This window comes from Eptatretus burgeri, chromosome 1 (assembly GCF_056783735.1).
Source record: "Eptatretus burgeri isolate ZD-2024b chromosome 1, Ebu_testis_v1, whole genome shotgun sequence".
NCBI classification, from domain to species: domain Eukaryota; kingdom Metazoa; phylum Chordata; class Myxini; order Myxiniformes; family Myxinidae; genus Eptatretus; species Eptatretus burgeri.
The window spans coordinates 52215073-52230800 of record NC_140961.1 but is presented as its reverse complement, the minus strand read 5'-3'; the positions used below and the strand labels follow the sequence as shown (position 1 = coordinate 52230800).

Genomic DNA, 15728 nt, shown 5'->3' with positions numbered 1-15728 from the left:
TTCGGGAATCGGCTGGTTGGAGTCAGTGTGATTACCAACTACAGTACTTACTGTATACAACCGAGAAACCTTGAGTAGCTTTCACCGAAAAACAACGTTACAATTATGTAGACATTTCATGGAAAGGTTCACAAACATTATTATTTACGATTGGCAATGGGTGCCCGGCAAGTGTCTTAAGCACTCATGCAAGCATTCCAATTAAATGGTTGATAAGGAATGGTTGGCCAGGCTGTCGCTGCAAACCGCCTGGATAAGTACCATAAAGGATCCCTTTAACTTCAAAGCCAGTCTTCACCGCGCACACAGCAGTTAATGAAATAAAATGAATTAATGAAATATAATGACTTTATCCACAAAAGAGTTGTTACATAATGCAGAACAACCCTGGAGACATCGCAAAGTTAAATCACTAATGAAATAAACATTGCAGATAATCCGCCATGTTGCCTGCTCGTCTGTGCACGTGTCGCGTGGTCCATCGGTTTGTGGTTCGCGCAAATGTTATCACTTTATTTTCAAACGTCTGTTGTTTTTTTTTTACCAGATTTGCTTTGATTCCCTGCAGAGCACTTCATGAAACCTCCGAAAATATAGACACAAATCTGGCAAACGCTATGGATAGGCATTCCCTCTGGGGACACAGGGTGCGAGGTCAAGCAGTGAATGCATTAAATCATACAGCGCGTAGAAGCTGGTTAATTTTGTTACATTCCAAAATGTTTTGTTCACTCCATATAATTCTCCAAATAGTATAAAAAGAGAAGTTTAATGCTTTGGAAATTTCACATTTTCTTGCATATCTCTGGAGGAGGGAACATATCCTTGCTTGCTTAAAGTAAATCGGTATATCGGCTTAGTTATAAGACTCGTGATTTCTTTAAATTATCAAATTTCACAACAGATTATGACACTTGTTTAGTCCGAACAATATCCGATCCTCAAAAGCGAAATATACAGCGATTCGTAGCTATGATGAACAGGCATTCGATTTGAGTGAGGAAAGTGAAAAAGAAATTTATTGTTAAGAAATCATAACGACTTGTTCCAAGTCAAGGCATGGTTGAGGAGGCCAAAAAACATGGCGGCTTCAGACCCCAGCGAGGTTACCCAGGAAACACCTTAAGACCCAGAGAGCAAGGTGGCCGAGGATCGCCTGATGAAGGATATAATTAAATAATGCCGTTAATGATCTTCAAAAGGGGTGTTTTAATTAACACAAACACCCAATTTTCACTCCTGCACTTCCTTGGAGTTTTTTTTAGTATGCAGGCAAAGTTTCAGGCTGATAGGTTTTATGGTTTTGGAATTATGGAGTAGACACACACACACACACACACACACACACACACACACACACACACACACACACACACACACACACACACACACACACACACACACACACACACACACACACATTGCCTTTTATTAGTGTAGATTTAATCCCTGGAAGTCTAGTCCAGAAATTCCTCTCGTTTTAATTATTTCATCCCTGGAAATCTGGTCCTTCTTCTCCTATTAATTATCTCATCCCTGGATGTCTGGTCCTTCCCCTTATAGTAATTATTTAATTCCTGGATGTCTGGTCTTTCCTGTCCTATTATATATTTAGTTTTTTCATCCCTGCGACATTGGTCTTTCCTCTCCAATTAAATATTTCCTCAATGGAACTTTGGGCTTTCCTCTCATTATTTCATTTAAACTCTCCAACTTTATCACTCTCACTCCTATTATAATATGGTATGTTCCAACTCATAGAGCAATCTGAACTAATGAATTTTAACAAATTACGGAGGATTTTTTTTTTTAACAAATTTCATAATTTATGGGGAATTGAAGACGTTGTAAAGAATATTACCTTTTTAAATCAGATGTGAACTCTCCAGAAGAAAATTGGCAAATTATCACAATGTGCTCAAATCCCAAACATTATATATCAAAGAACAATTACAGAGTGCTGAATAAAAAGAATGTGTTATTTTCAAGAACATTACATTTTTAAAAGTTTGTTTATTATTGCCAGCGAGAATATAACAATCCAAATTTATATTTATGGATTGCACACCAAATTTGTTTTTGCCTGGTATACACATTATTGTAAATAATTATGGAAAGTAAAAATTGGGTATAAGTCACGTGTTGATATTGTACACTGTGATTGGTTGTCATGCCATCAATCATTGATGTATGGTGACTACGTTGTGATTACTATGCCTCCTGGAAAGAAAATATCCCCTGACAAGCATACAAAAATCAAAGTCTGAGCTTGTGAAGGCTATTCGAGGTGGTCGATTACAGCCCGACAATGTTTCAGCCGGAGCTGTATACAAGGCCCTTGAGGGGGAAAGGCAAAATAAGCAACAAAGTTAGCAAAGGTTATTGGGCAGCTACACATCCATTGAGACTACTTTGCCACAATGGGTATATTAAGGTTCCTGAAGAAATATTAACATCTGTACTTTCAGATATGTCATTCACAAGATCTCTGTTGGATCGTCCTTGATCATGCAGAGCACATACTCTGAGGTACAAGAATATATAAGGATATACAGTTCAAGGAAATTCGATGCAAGAGGAGCGCATTAGGTCCTTAACCACTTTTGGAGAAGTTGGGCTTTCTTCCTCAACCACTGATATTTTCAATATTACCATTTTCATGTGTCCTCCTCAGTTTTGCATACTGCTAAAGTTTTAATGTATTTTAAACTAAAGTTTAAAATCTCACACTCTCACTATGTCTCTCCGAAAGGACCGTTTAAACCCCCCCCCCCCCCATCTACTTTCTCAACAATCCTCTGGAAGAAGTCCTTTCATTCAAGATTCTGGGTCTCACTATCTGCCATGATCTTTCCTGGGAAAGCCACACTTCCAACCTCGCCTCAAAAGCCAGTCGCCGACTGGGAATCCTCCATCGTGTAAAGTCCTTCCTCGGCCCACCTGAGCTCCTGACCACATAGAAAGCTTTCGTCAGCTGCCTGATGGAGTACTGCTCTCCCCTCTGGGCTGCTGCTCCTGCCTCTCACCTTTCTTGGCTTCACACTGTGGAAACCAAGGCATTTCGGATTATTGCTATCTCCCGTGATGAGGCTAAGTCTTTGGGCCCCTCACTCTCTCACCGCAGGCAGGGCGGTGGTCTTTCTGTTTTCTGCCATCTCCTCTCCGGTCTCGCCCCCCCCCCCCGCTCTGTCTGCCATATGTCCCCACCATATTTCCGCAGGGCACTCAAGATCCACCAACAACCCTCTTCTGGTAAAACTACCAAAATCACGAATCACTGCTCACCTTCACTCTTTCATTCCTCTTTTTTCCCACCTTTGGAATTTACTCCCACACTCTGTTCAATCCCATTCTTCCCTCCAGGCCTTCAAAACAACTGTTCACCACCACCTCTTATCATCCTCCATCCAAATCCTCGATCTTTTCTACCCCCATTAAACCACCCAAAACCCACCTCCTTCAAAATTCCCTGCTTTCCCTCCTGAAAGTCCCTGTAATGTCCATCTTCTATTCCCCATGTTCCCCGTCCCATCCCTCTCCCTTCCACAGATCTCCTAATGTCTCTGTTCCCCACTGTTTTGTCCTTCCCACTTCCGCCCCTCTTGTCTCATGCCCCCCTTGCTGTGAGTTGTGTGTTAGTTCTCATATGAGCCTCGACAATGTATACGAAAAAAAAATCATTATTTTATTTCAATTGAATTATAGCGAACGTAGTGAGCTTCATACTTAACGCGTGCACATGAGAGAATCCATCCATCCATTGGGACCATACTCTGTTCAGAGCATTGGTGCTGCCTCAGCAGTCTCCTTGGCTAGTGGATACAATCCTCGACGGGTCGATGAGAGAATAGGAAACAACAACAACAACAACAACAGCAACAACAACAATACAATACCTTGGCAATTTGGAATCCGTGTCGATGGCTATGACCCTTTTGCTTCCAGTTTTTTTTTTGCTTCCGGTTTTTTTTGCTTCCGGGTTTTTTTTGCTTCCGGGTTTTTGTCATGGGGAATGATGCATGCTGGGAGATAAAGGCATTGTCGGAGACATGAAAGACCCAAATATCAGACATGGTGTATATTTCCTCCACTGATTTTAATAAAGATATCTCACGCATCATCAATGAATAATTTTAATCGTGATTTACATTATTTGATCGCTGATCCCGAATCCAGACCGAAGTAACCGGAAATTGCGTATACAGTTGTGAACAAGTTATAGGTAAAGTCAGAAGCGAATGTAAGAAGATTACTACGTTCGCTTCTACTATTTATTTTTTTTAGATGAGATCCTGTTCTAGGCGGTGTAGTTGTTGTTGTGAAGGTAATGTTGAGGTAATATTTATTTTTTTTAGATGAGATCCTGTTCTAGGCGGTGTAGTTGTTGTTGTGAAGGTAATGTTGAGGTATAATGTTGTGGTAATATTAATTTTTTTAGATGAGATCCTGTTCTCGGCGGTGGAGTTGTCCTTGTGAAGGTAATATTGAGGATTTTTTTTTTTAGATGAGATCCTGTTGTAGGCGGTGTAGTTGTTGTTGTGAAGGTAATGTTGAGGTATAATGTTGAGGTAATATTATTTTTTTCAGATGAGATCCTGTTCTAGACGGTGTAGTTGTTGTTGTGAAGGTAATGTTGAGGTAATATTAATTTTTTTCAGATGAGATCCTGTTCTCGGCGGTGTAGTTGTTGTTGTGAAGGTAATGTTGAGGTAATATTTATTTTTTTTAGATGAGATCCTGTTCTAGGCAGTGTAGTTGTTGTTGTGAAGGTAATGTTGAGGTATAATGTTGTGGTAATATTAATTTTTTTAGATGAGATCCTGTTGTAGGCGGTGTAGTTGTTGTTGTGAAGGTAATGTTGAGGTATAATGTTGAGGTAATATTAATTTTTTCAGATGAGATCCTGTTCTAGACGGTGTAGTTGTTGTTGTGAAGGTAATGTTGAGGTGATATTAATTTTTTTAGATGAGATCCTGTTCTAGGCGGTGTAGTTGTTGTTGTGAAGGTAATGTTGAGGTAATATTAATTTTTTCAGATGAGATCCTGTTCTAGACGGTGTAGTTGTTGTTGTGAAGGTAATGTTGTGGTAATATTAATTTTTTTAGATGAGATCCTGTTCTCGGCAGTGGAGTTGTCCTTGTGAAGGTAATGTTGAGGATTTTTTTTTTTTAGATGAGATCCTGTTGTAGGCGGTGTAGTTGTTGTTGTGAAGGTAATGTTGAGGTATAATGTTGAGGTAATATTATTTTTTTCAGATGAGATCCTGTTCTAGGCGGTGTAGTTGTTGTTGTGAAGGTAATGTTGAGGTAATATTAATTTTTTTCAGATGAGATCCTGTTCTCGGCAGTGTAGTTGTTGTTGTGAAGGTAATGTTGAAGTAATATTTATTTTTTTTAGATGAGATCCTGTTCAAGGCGGTGTAGTTGTTGTTGTGAAGGTAATGTTGAGGTATAATGTTGAGGTAATATTAATTTTTTTCAGATGAGATCCTGTTCTCGGCGGTGTAGTTGTCGTTGTGAAGGTAATGTTGAAGTAATATTTATTTTTTTTAGATGAGATCCTGTTCAAGGCGGTGTAGTTGTTGTTGTGAAGGTAATGTTGAGGTCATATTAATTTTTTTTCAGATGAGAGCCTGTTCTCGGCAGTGTAGTTGTTGTTGTGAAGGTAATGTTGAGGTAATATTAATTTTTTTAGATGAGATCCTGTTCTAGGCGGTGTAGTTGTTGTTGTGAAGGTAATGTTGAGGTAATATTTATTTTTTCAGATGAGATCCTGTTCTAGGCGGTGTAGTTGTTGTGAAGGTAATGTTGAGGTATAATGTTGAGGAAATATTAATTTTTTTAGATGAGATCCTGTTCTTGGCGGTGTTGTTGTTGTGAAGGTAATATGGAGGTATAATGTTGAGGTAATATTAATTTTTTTAGATGAGAGCCTGTTCTTGGCGGTGTCGTTGTTGTGAAGGTAATGTTGAGGTAATATATATATTTTTTTCAGATGAGAGCCTGTTCTCGGCGGTGTAGTTGTTGTTGTGAAGGTAATGTTGAGGTAATATTTTTTTTCAGATGAGAGCCTGTTCTCGGCGGTGTAGTTGTTGTTGTGAAGGTAATGTTGAGGTAATATTTTTTTTTCAGATGAGATCCTGTTCTCGGCTGTGTAGTTGTTGTTGTGAAGGTAATGTTGAGGTTACATATATTTTTTTCAGATGAGATCCTGTTCTCGGCGGTGTTGTTGTTGTGGTGAAGGTAATGTTGAGGTAATATTAATTTTTTTCAGATAAGATCCTGTTCTAGACGGTGTAGTTGTTGTTGTGAAGGTCATGTTGAGGTAATATATATATTTTTCAGATGAGAGCCTGTTCTCGGCGGTGTAGTTGTTGTTGTGAAGGTAATGTTGAGGTAATATATATTTTTTTCAGATGAGAGCCTGTTCTAGACGGTGTAGTTGTTGTTGTGCAGGTCATGTTGAGGTAATATTAATTTTTTTCAGATGAGATCCTGTTCTAGGCGGTGTAGTTGTCATTGTGAAGGTAATGTTGAGGTAATATTAATTTTTTTAGATGAGATCCTGTTTTCGGCGGTGTAGTTGTTGTTGTGAAGGTAATGTTGAGGTAATATTAATTTTTTTCAGATGAGAGCCTGTTCTCGGCGGTGTAGTTGTTGTTGTGAAGGTAATGTTGAGGTAATATGCAGTAGTGTTATCACAGTGATAGAAATGCACAAATAATTAATTTGATCTATAGTATACCCAATCACACCTTTATGAATAAAAAATTAACAACAAAACTCGAGAGTAAATACTCTCGCAGTTTTAAGTCTACCTAATTTTATAATAAAGATATCTCCCGCATCATCAAAAAATAATTTCCAATCGTGATTTACATTATTTGATCGCTGATCCCGAATCCAGGCTGAAGTAACCAGAAATTGCAGCATCGAATGTAAGAAGAATTCTACGTTCGCTTCTCGGCTTTGCCTATTCCATATTATACTTTAACATATGAGGTGAGGTAAGGTGTTCGTTGAACTCTCTCGGATATCTAGTTTTTAGCTCGTTACTCTTACCATAATTCTTTACAATACCACAATGTATCTAGAAAGATAGCCTACAGGTATTCACACTCACCTTTGAGCTTTTTCACCTAGGTTTGAATCTCGACCCAGCTATAAACTCTCTCCCTGGGGCATGTTCCGTTCGCAAGTGGTTTCCTTAAGTTTGCCAAACAAGCTGTTCCAGATCAACCCCTTTGCAAGCTGCTTGCCGATGCTGCTCGGCAAGTTGAGCAAGCGATAAAGAGAAGTGCTTGGTGAGTGGTAAGTGAGCTGCATGCGAATGCAACACCTCAGGATGTTTGCAAAAATGGCTGCTATAGTCGCATTTAAAACAATTGCTGGCTTCATCTTCAATTTTGCTCTCACAGAGGACAATATTGAAATGTGTATTTCATACTTTTATTTTTACTCCTATTTTTCATCATAATTATTTAAGGTCGACAAACATGCAAAAACCCTCCATCCCCTCCTCCCCCCCCCCCCGACTCCCCAAAATGTACATTGGCAAGTCCATAGAGATATGTCTGACAGCGGGCTCCTCCTTCTCACTTCCCATTTCTTTTTCTTTCTTTTCTTCTTCCTATTCTATGTAGCCACTGCCAACACAAGAAAGTCATTTGGGGAAGTTGTTGTCACAAGAGGCTCATGTAAAACTGAAAACTACGGCCTGGAAAGCATTTGCTTGAGTACCACGATTGCATTGTATGCAATGGAGACCGCCATGTTGTTAAGCAGTACCGAGCAGTAAGCAGTTGTTCAGCGGTCCATTGCAGTGTTAGCTTGAATCAAGAAGCTCACTTGGTGAGTGGTAAACATGCCACTTGCTAACGGAGCACGGCCCTGCTGTTTCACATGTGGGGCGATACTTCAATGTGTGCACCATCCATCGTCCATCAGGACATAAAATCTGAGGAATCATCTGTCCAGGGCCTGATTTAGACATCTGGTGGCCCATGAGCAGCCTTCAGTAGTGGAGGCCCACCCTACCTTAGAATACTAAAAAGGTGACAAGACATATTTACAGTCATCCACAAAGTATATTTTTCAAGGACAAAGAATCTGAACTTCTCTATAAAATAGAGAATGAGATAAGATGAATATCTTATATCTCTTCCACTAACTACCAACTACCATTCAAGCACTCACAAATACATTTTTCCTTGCAAATTTTTTTTTCATGAAATATGTGGAGGCCCCCTGGTTGTGGAGGCCACTGGGCAACTGCCCAGCTTGCCCATGCCTAAATCCGGCCCTGCATCTGCCAGCACTGGTTATTGGTACTCTGCTACTTTCAATCTTCCCTCCATTACCCCCATCGGCCTGGTTCAACGGTCCACCAATAATCCCCTTCAGTAAACATAATTTTGACAATCCCTCCTTCACCCCATCAGTCTTACCTTCGGCCCTGCAGCCGTTCAGTCATCCCTCTCCATTTTCCCTCCATTCACGCATTGCTTAATTGGGCATGTTCCAGCCGGGATGAAAAGAGCTCATGAGCAGACAATTCAGAGACGCAGAAGGCTCGAGGGAGAAAAAGAAAGGACTTCACGAGAGGAAGGGAAAAAGCTCATGAAAGGAAGGAAAAGAGAGACGCAGAAGGCTCGAGGGAGAAAAAGAAAGGACTTCACGAGAGGAAGGGAAAAAGCTCATGAAAGGAAGGAAAAGAGAGACGCAGAAGGCTCGAGGGAGAAAAAGAAAGGACTTTACGAGAGGAAGGGAAAAAGCTCATGAAAGGAAGGAAAAGAGAGACACAGAAGGCCGAGGGATGGAGAAGGCTCATAAAGGGAGGAAAAAAAAGTGTGTGAGGGTGAAGAAAGGAAGGATTCATGAGCATTTGGTGTCAAGCATGTGTGAAAAAGAACAATTCTTCCATGAGCATCATCCTGCCCTCTCAATCCTGTCAGCCACTAAGGACGAGAAGGGTGAACAGCAGCACCTCATCGACGGGGACCTGAGGAGGAAGAATCTGAGGCAGAGGAAGGTGAGTCGCATGTCTAGCTGGCATATCTGGGATACTGGAGAGAAGTCGCTGACCAGGTCTTGGCACCTCGGGGACGCAGCTGTGCATCTCATTTTACCACATCGCCACTACACATCTTCGCCATCCATTTTCTTCCATTCCCTTGAATATTCGTGTGAGGTGAGGGACAAAAGAAAAGACTGTTTTTCTTTTCTGCATATTTTACTTTTTTTATTTTCAACTTCTTCGTGTTTTATTCTTCTCACCTGGGTGAATGATGGTGAAGTGTTTTGTGTACTCAAACGGAAGACCAAGAAGGAAGCTGAAGAAGTAAAGAGCAAAGATGGAGTCATCAGGAGGAACCTGCATAGGATTCGGGTTTCAGCCACGACTCCACTACCCTCAAACCCATCCAGGTGCAGCCAAGTGAGCCTTACAGAAAAATTTCTGCAATAATTCACTTCTCCTTAAAGAGACAGATAACAAAAGAGAGGAATAGAGAGTAAAAGAGATGAAAGAGAAGAAAAATCAAGAATTAGAATGAATAAAGAGAGTTATGAAAAAAAGAAAAAATAGAATGAAATGTGAAAAGTACAAAGAAAAATGATATCAGGAAGAACCTGGACAGATAGATTTCAGCAGTTACTCCCCACGCTCAAACACAGCAACATGTACAAGCTACCAGAGGTCCGGAAGTAAGACATTAAGTATAAGTAAGACTGAAGAATAATAGTGTTATGGTTAAATCTGCTCTTTTGAGCCTTTTTTTTCTTGCATATAAATACTTGCTTTCTTGTGTTTATAATAAATAATTGTTTATGGTCATTTCCAATCTATGTCGGTTGTGTTTTACTTTATTGGTCCGACACAGTGCACAAGTATAGTCAAAGGGGAAGTTGTTGCTTTGTTAGCCAGCACACTCACTGTAATGCTCAGCAATAATCCAAGTGTGCTCTGAGGGCACATGACCCAAATTGACCGGCCATCCACTGGTAAGGTATCACACAAAGTTGTGCAACCCTCCCTAGATTGGCCATGCCAATCGGCATTCATGGTTGCTGAGAAACCTGCTGGTGCACGGAGTTAACTGTGCCCGGCGGCTTCAGGACTGGGCATTCAAGTGCCTCCCCGAGTGCTTCCCCTCATGGCAAGCCTCAAACTCTGGATCCATAACTATATATATATATATATATATATATATATATATATATATATATATATATATATATATATATATATATATATATATATATATATATATATATATATATATATATATATATATATATATATATATATAATATCCATCAGAACCATACTCTGTGCAGAGCATCAGTGCTGCCAAAGCAGTCTCCTTGGCTATTGGGCCCAATCCTGGCCGGGTCATCACTCCAGCACAGGATACTCAAATCACTCAATCATTGCTGGTACTCATTTTTCCAACCTCGGAGGAGTGACAGGCTGAGTCAACCCCACCTGATATTAATTCATCAGCAGCAGGATTTGAACTCAGGACCCTAGGATCCCAAGCCCACCATAACCATTAACCATGAGAGACAGAGAGACAGAGAGACAGAGAGACAGAGAGACAGAGAGACAGAGAGACAGAGAGAGACAGAGAGAGAGAGAGAGAGAGAGTACGTACGTGAGAATGTGAGAATCATGTGTGAACATCTTTATAGCTGTGAAGGAACTCTGGGAAGGGCTTGAAAAAGCAAATTGCTTGCCTTGTGCCGGCCTTCTTGGGTTGGTTTATGCAGCTTCCTCAGTTGGAGGAGTGTGAAGGTGGCAATTATTTATATAATCCTAGCCACCTGGGTTTAGTTGATGAGGTGAGGGCTGATTGGCTACTCCCTCCACCACAGGTGAGAGATGTGGGTGGGTCTTTCTTCACAAAAAAAAAAAAATACACACACACAATGACTAAAACAAGTTTTTATAACAAAACTTCGGACACAAGGCTTTGGAAACTTTCATTTATAGAAATGTTGTTTCCATCGAATTATTCATCACTGTCTCCACGTTTTACAAATAAATAATTGTCTATATACATCAGATATACTGCAGTGTCCAAGAGTCCCCAGACGCAATTGGGATGAATTATGTACCATCAGTGGCGTAATTAACGTCCGAGTCCTAATGAAGGGGCTTAGTTAATGGATCCGAGCATTAAAGAAGATCCGAATCGCCGTGGGTTGGCGGATGGGAACGAATTAAAAAGAATGGTACAATTTAGAGAAGAAAGAAAAAGAAAGAAAGTCAAGTGTAAAGGGAAGACATCAAGTCATGACGTGGGTATCCAGCATTGGTACTGCAGTTAAAATCAGAAGCACTCGATGCTGAATTACCATTATAATGAAATGACGTCATAAGGCGCATGTTTATGCCAAGTGCTCTCGGAAGCTTGAGCATCGCGTTGAAGATCACCCTCCAAATGTCGGGATTATTCGGGCTCGAGTAGGTTGGAAACGCGAGGAATAGGCTTAACCACGAGGAAGGTCCCGACGGCAGAATTAAAAAACCACTGAGACCCGAGTCTCGATTGGATGCTTTTATTTCATTCATTTATTTTAACGGGACTGACCGAGTGTGGTGCCTTCAATACATCCAACTTCACCGCATTTTAATCGAATCCCCAAATTACACTCCACTGTACAAATCAACCGAGTTGGATCCACCTGGCACACCTCGTGTAAAGCACACCCTGTATCAACTGTACAAACCTCTGGAGGTGGATCCACCTGGCACACCTCGTGTAAAGTATGTAACCCGACTGTACAAACCTCTAGAGGTAGGTCCACCTGGCAATTGATACGTTGTTTTGGTCCTATTCGTACATGCTGCCCATCGTGGAACTCACCTAGGCTGCAGTACTAGATGATGGGTTTGTTTGGTCGACTTAGAAAAAAGACCCTGACGTATTGCGAATCATGATGTTTTGCGAGCTGTAAACACACGATGGCGCAATGTGACTGCCCACAGAGATGTTGTGACTGATCTTTACCATGCACTGCTGTTCTTTTCCATGCATCGTTAAATGTGCTTCCCTGTATATGCTGCTGTTCTTTGACGAATGCAGGTTAAATGTGCATGTGACTGCTGGATTCGTTTATTACCTCCCACTCTGTTTGAAGGGTGGTGGGCTTAGACATTAAGCGCCCAGGTGAGGATCGCACCTGCTTGTTTGGAGAAAGAAATAGAGGAGTTGTTAGATTTGGAGAGGCGTGTGCACGCCACCAACTCGGGTCCCAGCATCATGTCGGTAATTCATGGAGGTCTCCCATCCAATCTAACTACTGACCAGACTCCACTCTGGCTAACTTCTGAGATGTGATGGAATCAGACACATTCATGCTAATCCCTTTTGGGTCAGCTGTTCATCATGAAGGCAAATATTGCGGTAACTCCCCAATTTCCTATATTCTCCATGCACGCATGATGTAACGCCTTCTCCGAACCCCACAACTCTATTTTGACTTTAGAAAGTAAGTCCGCGATCCCATAATTTAATACCATTATTGATGGACCTTCATTAAAACCCAAAGCCTGGTGTTGGCTTAACGGTTAAGGTAACTGGCTTATGATCCGAGAGTCTTAAGTTGAAGGCCCTGTCATATCATTGAATTAACACCAGGTGGGTTGATTCAGTCTGTCATCCTTCTGAGGTCGGAAAAATGAGTACCAGTTTACTGATAACAATAGCACTACATCAGTGGCACAGCCTCGCCCCCAGAAAATGATTCAGCCACAGGATGGATTAAAGAAACAAAACAAGAGAGACGTTGTGCAGAGCATGATTCTTGCGAAATCCCTCAAACAAATTTGACCATAAAAATAATTGGTGGTTAAATTCAATAACCTAATATGCACATCCTCTTCAAATTTCAGATCAGATGAAAACTGATTTTAAAAATCCCACCTAAGTTGTTGACCTTTGGCCTATTGACCTCAAAAATATTTGATGGTTGAATTCACTGACTTGACATGCAAATCCTGTTCAAATTTCAAGTCGATCGGATGAAAATTGTTGATTTTAGAAATTGAACAGTGTTGTTAACCTTTGGCCTATGTTGACCTTTGGACCTTTTGACCTCAAAATCAATAGACTTTTGCTTATGACCAAACTCATTGACAATGAGTGAGGTTTTGTGAAGTTTCGTGACGATCGGTTTAAAATTGTGACCCGTCGGCGATTGACATACAAACAAATAGACAATCAAACAAACAGACAGAAAAACAGACAAACAAACAAACACACGCGACCAACCAATATACTTGAAAAATCTTCGATTTTCGCAAGTAATAAATTAAAACCCACACCTTGCTTCTCTTTTTTTAAAGTATGCCACCCACGAAGCCTTCTGGGCACAGGGAATATTGGCAGCCCAATAAAGGACCTTAAATAACGATCCACAAGCACCTCACTCCCACCAGCCCCCCTTTCCCACAAAAAAATTGGAGCATCTGATGAATTACACGAAAATGGCAAACCAACCAACCCCTTTAATTAAAGGGCTCCAGTATTTTTTTATCATCTCCATGACTGAGCTGTGTGCCGTTCAAATCCACATAAGATCGTTCGAACTATTGGTCACTCCGAGCTGTTATTGATAAACTTTGCATAAATGGTCGTTCATGATCCATTGGGCTGAGAAAATTCCCATCATAGCATCCATAGCGCATTCTTTCGCATGCAGCACGTGACTGAGGATTTCCATCTTCCTGGGAGCATGGTTGTGCCCCTGATGCAGTTCCCCCTGTCGGTTTGAGCACAATTTTGTAACTTGCGAAAGATAAAATTCGATCTTTAACGTCCACCACTGGCCCCAGGAGTGGCAGACGGATCCTCTGGCTTATTCTCGATCCGATGCATGGCACACACATTGATGCCTCACCTTGCATGCTAAACACTAGGGTAACGGTTCATAATTGGGTCAGGATTCGAACCCAGACTAGACAGCTCAGAGGTGAGTGTGTGGCGTCCATAAGTAATGCTCTCACACGGATTTGAAGGTTTCCTTCAGATATTTGACACTTGGGATACGAAAATGCAATTCCATGACTGCTGATGCTGTTCTATCCAATAGAACATTAGATTTTATTGAATTGGGAAAAAATTAGTTTTGCAGGATTTCATTCTATAATGATGCTGTCCAAATGTGAGGCTTGCAGAGCGTAATTCTGTCACACAGGTGATAATTGGTCACGAAAATAAATTCAGCTAAATTCATTCAGCTGATCAACTTCTGTTCATCAAGCGACACCTCCAGAGATTTCATTGGTTAACGGTTGTAAAACAACTGTTCCCGTGACATTGGAGTTGCAGGTCTCTCGTGTACGCTGTGGATGAGATGGTGTGGTGCTGATGGGAAGGGATTCTGGATCAAGGTTCTGGATTCAGAGATGACCGCAACATCTCACATCCACAAACCTCACTTCAGTTTAACTGAGAAGCTATCATGAAAGTGGATTTGAGGTTCTTTCTCTCCTCTTCCCTACTTTTTGCACCCTTTATAGCTCACTCAGCCCCCACTATGAGCATTTTCATGAGCATATTTTTGAGCGTACTTCATATTTTGCTCATATGAGCATATGAGCAAAATATGAAGAACTAAAGGTTAACCAAATGCAGTTTTAAATTTGGTTTTTAATATTATTCTGTTACGAAACATTACACGTTTGTGTATTTGTTTAAACATTGCAGAGCTGTTTCCGATCATGGAGTATGGTAGTACTCCATATAGAGGGATGATATGGGGGGAAAAATGGCCACCCATTCAAATGTGTACACATGATATGCTCATAAACCCCTAAAGAGTGAAGTCATAAGCATTTAAAAGCCATACCTTTTATTCTTGAGCGTTTTATGAACTACCAAGACTTAAAAAGACGCCACAATACATCAATAAAGTACCACATTGGGAAATCATGAAAACACCAATTTGTATTTCTTCTTTTTCTTGTGGTTCTTCCTCTCTCAAAACTGTAAAACTGTAGCCCGACCTACCTTGATGACTGCTGAAGCTATGATGGTGATTCCAACGCGAGGAAGTTACTTTGTCTCTGGGTTAGTGCACGCAACCCAAAATTTGACAAAATTATAAAACATTAATCGTTTTATTAGGAAAATAAATTAAACGCAAATGTGGACTCAAACAAAGCATGCCAGGATTGTGAGGGGGGCGGGGGAGGGAATGGACACTGGCAGGACCATTCCAAAAGTGATACATATCCAAACCATCCTCAAAATCAACTGAAGCAAGTATTAAAACAATTTAATAGCATTGATGGATTTAATCCATACAAAATAATAACAAAATATATAAAACATTAAGCATTTAATTATTTTTTTTCAAACAGTAATCGCATCGTTTCGCAAATGTGGTAATCCACATAGCAGAATGAACCAATGACAAGCCTGGTGTTGGCTCAGTGGTTAGGGTGGCGGCTTGGGATCCTATGGGTCCTGAGTTCAAGCCCCGTTGGCCGCTGAATTAATACACCAGGGGATTGACTCAGCCTATCATCCTTCCGAGGTCAGCGAAATGAGTACCAGTTCCAGTGTGTGTACTGGTAGAGGGGCACTGCATCAGCGACACAGTTGCGCTTCAAGAAGTTATAGCTACCCTGGCAGCTAAGCTGCCATACGACCACCACCAACCAAAGACCAGGCTTGAGGGGAGGGGTACAATCTAAATATCATCCATATGTAAATACGA

The 15728-nt window shown here is 40.8% G+C and overlaps 1 long non-coding RNA gene across 1 annotated transcript in view; it reads left to right on the top strand.

Annotated features, from left to right (window-relative positions):
* Positions 1-7146: 7146 nt before the first annotated feature.
* The window catches only part of LOC147034482 (uncharacterized), a 69846-nt gene continuing 61264 nt past the window's right edge, over positions 7147-15728 (top strand). The window contains exon 1 of the long non-coding RNA XR_015058943.1: positions 7147-7303. This is a non-coding gene — a long non-coding RNA (uncharacterized LOC147034482). The remainder of the gene's footprint in view (positions 7304-15728) is intronic.